General features: G+C 47.1%; 1 non-coding gene across 1 annotated transcript; it reads right to left on the minus strand.

Annotated features, from left to right (window-relative positions):
* Positions 1-4,414: 4,414 nt before the first annotated feature.
* Positions 4,415-4,486, minus strand: TRNAC-GCA (transfer RNA cysteine (anticodon GCA)). The gene has a single exon. It is a non-coding gene; the product is annotated as a tRNA-Cys (tRNA).
* Between the last annotated feature and the right edge of the window lie 3,478 nt (positions 4,487-7,964).

Consider the following 7,964-nt stretch of genomic DNA (forward strand, 5'->3'; position numbering starts at 1 on the left):
CTACTTCCATGCTGCCTACAACTTCCTCCAAGTCCTCAGGTCCAAACTGTTGCCCTTAACCAGAGCTGCCCAAACCTAGCCCACAGGAGCCTCCACAAGCTCTGGTAATGCCTTGGGCACCAGCAGCAGCTCCTACCCCAGTGGCTCCTAACCCAACACTGGTCATCTCTAGGCTATATCCTCCCCTCCTTCCATTACAAGAGGGTCCTATTGGGGTCTTGGGAGCCACAGGAATCCATGTTCCTTTCCCCCTCCAAGATTTAAGGCAAACTAAATTAGACCTAGGAAGCTTTACTGAAGATTGACAATTATATAAGTGCTTTCCAGGGTCTAAACCAATCTTTGAAATGGCATGGAAAGATACTATGCTAATCCTGACTAGCACCCATACTGACATGAAAGAAGTAGTAATTAAAAATGGTCAGGGACGTGAAGATGAGTGGTATGCTACTAGCATGCAGGGGAGACCTGAAAGTGAATCAGCCTATTTACCTACAGGGCTCCAGGCTGTGCCCATAGCCGATCCAAATTGGGCACATGACAAAGACAGTGATGACTGGAAGAGAATTCACTTTATCGCTTGCATTAAGAAAGGCTTAAAAATATCACGAGCTAAGCCCTTAGACTACTCTAAATTATCTGGAGTGATTCAGGAAAAGGAGGAAATTCACACAGCTTTTATGGAAAGGCTCAGGGAGGCACTGAGAAAGCACATTAATTTGGACCCAGATGCCCCAAACTTATTCTTAAAGACAATTTTATTACTCAGTTGGTGCTCCTCCTGGTCCTGGAATTTCAGAGGAAATTCAAAAAACTGGCCTTTGGCCCCCATATAGATTTAGAGGGCCTCCTTGAAGGAAAGTAATGTCCAAAATAGCCTGGAGTTAAAACTCCCCTCCAGGTCCTCCCCACCATTCTATGCAAAACAAAGAACTCTGACCCAAAGGAAAAAAAAAAATGGACATTAAGGTTGACCATGCCCAGCTCCCAGCTGGTTCCAGTTGGTCTCCAGAATTCTTTGCCCCAGCCGTTTAAGAGATAACTACTCTGAACACTTCCCTGGCTTCCCTGTGGCTCAGATGGTAAAGCATCTGCCTATAATGCAGGAGACCCGGGTTCAATCCCTGGGTCGAGAAGATCTCCTGGAGAAGGAAATGGAAACCCACTCCAGTATTCTTGCCTGGAAAATCCCATGGATAGAGGAGCCTGGTAGGGCTACAGTCCATGGGGTCACAGAGTTGGACATGAGTGAGTGACTTCACTCACTCCAAACAACCTTGGAGAAGAACAGGCCCTCTTAAAAGTAGATGTCCACATATATGCCTATATATACTTACTATTTTCTTGGGTTAGTTCAGCAGCTCACTAATCTGATTGTTGCCCCTTTTCGCCTCATTTAAGGTGAATCTGTTCCCTAAAGTGGCGGTCTCCTTCTTTTTCTGAACTTCACCTCCTCTAACTCCCTTAACTTACACTGGTAAGAGCTGCCACATCAGTATTCTTAAACAGAAATCAGGATGAACCTAATGAAAAAGAGAATAGAGATAAGAGAAAGCCAGAAGCTCTCATTATAGCCCTACAGGGAGTAAACTTTAGGGCTACAAAAGTGGGAGGACACAAGCAAACACCTGGAGTCTGTTTCTGTTGTGGCCAGGATGGACACTTCAAGGGACAATGCCCTCAAGGCAAGCAGAGGCCACCACCAAGGCCTTGCCCCACTTACAAGGGAGATCACTGGAAGAGTAGTATCCCCAGGGAGATAGGTTTCAGGGGTCAGAAACTCAGACTGAAGATTAAGGTTGATGGGGCCCAGGGCTTCCCATTTTGGCTCCTGTCCTCATTATCACACAGGAGCCTCAGGTGACTCTAACTGGAGAAGGCCATCCTGTTAAATTCCTACTGGATACAGGAGCCACTTTCTCAACCCTCCTGTGTAATCCGGGTCCTCCTGCTAAGTCAGCTACTAAACGTGGCATTTCTGGAAAGCCAATTACAAAATTCTTTACACAACATTTGAGTTGTAACTGAGAGTCTATTCTTTTTACTTATGTGTATATGTGGATGTGCTCAGTCGTGTCTGCCTCTCTGACTCTACGACCCCATGGACTGCAGCCCATCAGACTACTCTGTTCAAGGGATTGTCCAGGCAAGAGTACTGGAGGGTGTTACCATTTCCTCCTTCAGGGGATCTCCCCCACTCAGGGATGGAACTTGCATCTTTTGCAATGGCCTGCATTAGCAGGCTGATTCTTTGCTACTGCGCCACCTGGGAATCCCAAGAAAGCACAGGGCACCTGGCGTGCGGGGTGTGGGGTAAAGGTCGGTGGCAGCGAAACCCCACGAGATGAGAAAGGGGGAGGGCTATCACCCCAGGCCGTCGGACCCACTCTTCCCATAGTGAGGCCTAACTATCCCTCACACTCTGCCCCAAGGTTCTGATAGGGAGACCCTCCTCGAGGGCCTGGTGGGCCAGAAGTGGGGCCAAGGATATCAGCCAGGCACATCTGGGATGGCCGTGGCACACTCACTTCCACCCTCCCCCTCCCCTGGCGGGTGGGCAGTACAGGCATGGCAGCCCCCAGTGACCCGCTTGAACTCCGGTGAGCGCACAGCAGCGGGGGTCCGTGGGGGGGGGGGTGGGGTTGGGGAGCATGGGCGCTCCTCCTGGTCCAGCACGCGACAACATCGGCAGACAGAAGGCAGCAAAAGGCAATGGAGCGGGTCCAAGACGGGCCAGGGAAGCGAGACGCACCAGGGCACAGCCCCAGGGATCAGCAGACAGGACGGACAAGGCACTGACGGAGTGCAGCCACGTTGGTCCCTGTTGCAAAGACGCAGCAGATGCACAGAACCAGCGGTGGAGGTGGGGTGGCTGCAAGCGACAGCGAGGGCCCCGGAAGGCATTCACAACGACCCGGAAGCGAGTCAGCTTCCCAGTCATGCCACGGAATCTCACCTCCAGAAGCCTCCAGCACAGGGGTGGTCCCCTGGCACCCAGGACGTCTACTGCCCTTCCTGACCCCCATGGGGCCACCCTCTCGGGTCTCGCACCCACCACCACCACCACCCAGAGCCACAACAACTGACCCAGGAGAACACTCTCCCGCAGCATACTGGAGCCTCCACAGCCCTCATGTGCAACTTGCTGTGCTCAGCTTACTCCTCTTGGGGACTGAGGGCACTTCTCTGCCTGGGGACGCCACCTGCCACGGAGGCCAGGGAATGACACCCACGAGGTGAGGCCGGTCAGGTCCTAAACAGAGGAAGGGGGTGCTGGGGGGTCACCTGTGTGGGGTGGGCGGCATTGCGGGGGCGGGGGGGGGGTGGTGTGTGGAAAGGGTGGAGGAAGCCGGAAGTGACAGGGAAGGGCAACAAACACGCACAGGAATGGCGGGGGGAACAGGCGCACATGTGCTATCTGGTGATCAGAAAGACCGAGTCATGGCCGGCCACCAGGAAAATGAATGCAAGGTCCCACCACCACACCCACGAGGATGGTCCCATGATGCCTGGGATGCCGGGCAGCCCCCGCCATCCCGAGTCTCCCATGACCCAACTCCGCTGCCAGGCCAGTGTGCCACAGCCCCACTTCATGTAGCAGAGGGACCACGTCCACCCATCTCGTCCATCCATCTGCCACGAAACCCCCATCCTTGGAAGAGATGTTCTATCTAAAATGAAGGCTTCAATTCATATGCAAAAAACTTGTGCTTACCTCTAACAGAAGTAGAAGTTAACCCTGAAGTCTAGGCAACCAGAGGAAAGATAGGAGGAGCCATCTCAGCTCAACCAGTACAGATAACTTTAAAAATCCTAATAACTTTCTTAACTGAATATAACAGCCCTTCTAATACACCTATTCAGAGAGTGCAGAAGAACTAAAGAGCCTCCTGATGAAAGTGAAAGAGGAGAGTGAAAAAGTTTGCCTAAAGCTCAACATTCAGAAAGCTAAGGTCATAGAATCTGCTCCCATCACTTCATGGCAAATAGATGGGGAAACAGTGGAAGCAATGGCAGCCTTTATTTTTGGGGGCTCCAAAATCACTGCAGATGGTGACTGCAGCCATGAAATTAAAAGATGCTTGGTCTTTGGAAGAAAAGTTATGACCAACCTAGACAGCATATTAAAAAGCAGAGACTTTACTTTGCCAACAAAGGTCCGTCTAGTCAAGGCTATGGTTTTTCCAGTAGTCATGTATGGATGTGAGAGTAGGATTGTGAAGAAAGCTGAGTGCCGAAGAATTGATGCTTTTGTACTGTAGTGCTGGGGTCCAGCCCTGGTGGATCCAGGGAATTCAAAGGGTGGACGGAGTAGGCGAGGAAAAACTTACTTATTTAGAAATATAAAGAGAGACCATGGGATTTTCCAGGCAAGAGTCCTGGAGTGGATTGCCATTTCCTTCTCCAGGGGATCTTCCCAACCCGGGAATTGAACCCGGGTCTCCTGCATTGCAGGCAGATGCTTTACCATCTGAACCACCAGGGAAGCCCACTAGGAAAGAATAGTGTAGTAGGAAAATTTAGTGGAGAAAAGAGGCTGAATAGCTTGGTTTACGTGGAAAACCAATAAAGTTCCAAGACAAGGAACTTGCACTGTCTACGTTAGGCCACTGGAGCCCACTTGAATAGCGGAGGGTGCCCTGCCTTGGGCTCCCTCTCACGTGGGTCTTGGAAGCCAGGGCAGGTAAGTAGACTCAGAGAGCTTCCATGCCCCAGATGGGAATTCAGCCTGAAAAGGAGAGGGAGGGAGAGGGAGAAAGAGAGAGAGAGAGTGAAAGAGAGATTTGACATGGGGGAAACCAGTCTTTCCAGTGACTGGCCCATCCTTTATTGTCTGGAAAAGCTTTTTATACTTTTGGTTGTACATAGAGATCAATGGATAATACAAAATTATGCAGTGTCATAATTTTGACTCTTATCTAGACCCTGACTCTTATCTAGACCAGGCTTTCTTTTTGCATACCTAGCTGTATACACAAGTCTTAGGTGATTTACATCAGCTTCTGTCCAGAAGGCCAATTAGCATTTTATGGCCCTTTTCTAATAAGGGTCTGTCAACCAGAGAACTTATTTGCCTTAATAGTGTTGTTCTTCCCAAAGTCTGGTGCCAGTCTCAGAAAGCACTAAATAAAGTTACATTCTTACATAGCAAGGACACAACAATTTATAACAAAGAAAGAGGCGTACAGTGATTTATAACAAAGAGAAAATTCATTAACTCAAAAAGTCTAGTGTTGTTAACATCAAAAACTACTATATTCCTATTTCTGCATCCTGTTTACATTGATTAATATCATCCCAGGTGCCTAAAAGATAAAGGATATGGAGGCCTGGTGGCAAACATTAACTCGACAATGAAATCCTTCATCAAACTAATTCTTAGCTCTAAAAGGCTCTATATCTTTAAGACGTTTTAAGCTTCGTGCCTCTCCCGGTTGGGGGCTGTAAACAATCACAAGTTGTAAAAGTCTCCAATTGTCAGGCAAGTTAGAGAGCCATCAGAGGGATTTGAGCTGAAACATTCCTTTCATATGCAGGAGACCAGTTGGAGCTCTAAGTTAACTTTTTCCAGAGAAAGGTGGTCGGGGATATCCCCCTGTAATGTCAGAAGAGTATAGTATAGCAGACAGTAAACAGACAGATTTTGGTTTGGGGTAGACGCTCAGGCAGAGGACCCCTTGAGACCTGACTCGCCTTGCCCTTCAGGTCTCTCCACATGACCTTGTCATGGGTGGGATCTCCTGTGCTGGCTCCCGGCACTGTAGTGTTGGAGAAGACTATTGAGAGTCCCATGGACTGCAAGGAGATCCAACCAGTCCATTCTAAAGAGATCAGTCCTGGGTGTTCTTTTGGAAGGAATGATGCTAAAGCTGAACCTCCAGTACTTTGGTCACCTCATGCGAAGAGTTGACTCACTGGAAAAGACTCTGATGCTGGGAGGGTTTGGGGGCAAGAGGAAAAGGGGACTACAGAGGATGAGATGGCTGGATGGCATCACTGACTCGATGGACGTGGGTTTGGGTAAACTCTGGGAGTTGGTGATGGACAGGGAGGCCTGGCGTGCTGCAACTCATGGGGTTGCAAAGAGTTGGACATGACTGAGTGACTGAACTGAACTGAACAATCTTCTGAAGATTGAAAAAATAGACATAGGACCAATGAAAGTCAATACTTGATAGAGAAAGAATGGGTCTTTTACCTCAAGACTGAAAGTCTCACTAAGTTCAAAAAGTTTTTTTTATATTTTAAAAGATGTTCTGGGTCATAAGGTAGTTCTATTTGCAATTTTTTAAGGAATCTCCACACTGTTCTCCATAGTGGCTGTACTAGTTTGCATTCCCACCAACAGTGTAGGAGGGTTCCCCGTACCCCAATGTTCATCGCAGCACTGTTTATAATAGCCAGGACATGGAAACAACCTAGATGTCCATCAGCAGATGAATGGATAAGAAAGCTGTGGTACATATACACAATGGAGTATTACTCAGCCATTAAAAAGAATTCATTTGAATCAGTTCTGATGAGATGGATGAAACTGGAGCCGATTATACAGAGTGAAGTAAGCCAGAAAGAAAAACACCAATACAGTATACTAACACATATATATGGAATTTAGGAAGATGGCAATGACGACCCTGTATGCAAGACAGGGAAAGAGACACAGATGTGTATAACGGACTTTTGGACTCAGAGGGAGAGGGAGAGGGTGGGATGATTTGGGAGAATGACATTCTAACATGTATACTATCAAGTGAATTGAATCGCCAGTCTATGTCTGACGCAGGATGCAGCATGCTTGGGGCTGGTGCATGGGGATGACCCAGAAAGATGTTATGGGGAGGGGAGGTGGGAGGGGGGTTCATGTTTGGGAATGCATGTAAGAATTAAAGATTTTAAAATTTAAAAAATAAAAAACTAAAATTAAAAAAAAAATCTATTAAAAAAAAAAAAAAAAAAAAGATGTTCTACTCCGGGAGTTGGTGATGGACAGGGAGGCCTGGCATGCTGCAATTCATGGGGTCACAAAGAGTCAGACACGACTGAGTGACTGAACTGAACTGAAAGAGACTCAAGAATCAGGACTAAAGGTATTACAATGGGAACCTGGAGAACTAAATGTGTGTAAGACTTTACCACAGGCTCTTCTTCAGGCTCCTGCTCTCAGCCTGCCTACAGGAGACCAATTTAATCTTTTTGTAATGGAGATGATGATAGTCATGTTATCTGAAACTTTAGAAAGTAATCCCCTATCTCCTGGAACTAGCACTCAATTAGCTGAATTGATGGCTTTAACCGGAGCCTTAGAGCTGGGGACTGACAAGAGAGTGAACATCTATACTGACTCTAAATATGCTTGCTTAGTCCTTCATGCTCACCCTACTATCTGGAAGGAAAGAAATTTAAAACCTCAAATGGCAGTCTCATTAAATACTACCAAGAAATTATCTGTCTCTTAGATGCAGTTAAACTACCCAAAGAAGTGGCAATAATACACTGCCGGGGCCATCAAAAGGGTGATTCTGACATCACAGAAAGAAATAGGAGATCCTACCGATAAGTGAAAAAGGCAGTCATCCAGTCTTTTAATACTCAGGCTCACTTTCTCTGGGATAAGATCCCCACTGACATAAAACCCCAGTATTCTCCAGAGGAACTTCAACATTCTCTCGTGGAGGTACTCTACTCCCCTCTGGATGGCTTCAAACAGCAGATGAAAAACTTGTATTGCCCTCTAGTACCAAATGGAAAATTCTTAAAACTCTACATTTGGAAATTGAAAATACCACTTGCTAAGAGTATTTTCAAGGGAAAATGATAATGAAAACTATAAGCAGGATTGTTAAAGATATGAAGTCTGTCAAAAGAATAATTACCATAAAAACCAGTCAGTTCTTCCAGGTTTACACCATACAGGAAGATATGCTAGAGAGGATGGTAGATAGGCTTCACTCATATGTCAAAAG

This window comes from Ovis aries, chromosome 12 (assembly GCF_016772045.2).
Source record: "Ovis aries strain OAR_USU_Benz2616 breed Rambouillet chromosome 12, ARS-UI_Ramb_v3.0, whole genome shotgun sequence".
NCBI lineage: Eukaryota > Metazoa > Chordata > Mammalia > Artiodactyla > Bovidae > Ovis > Ovis aries.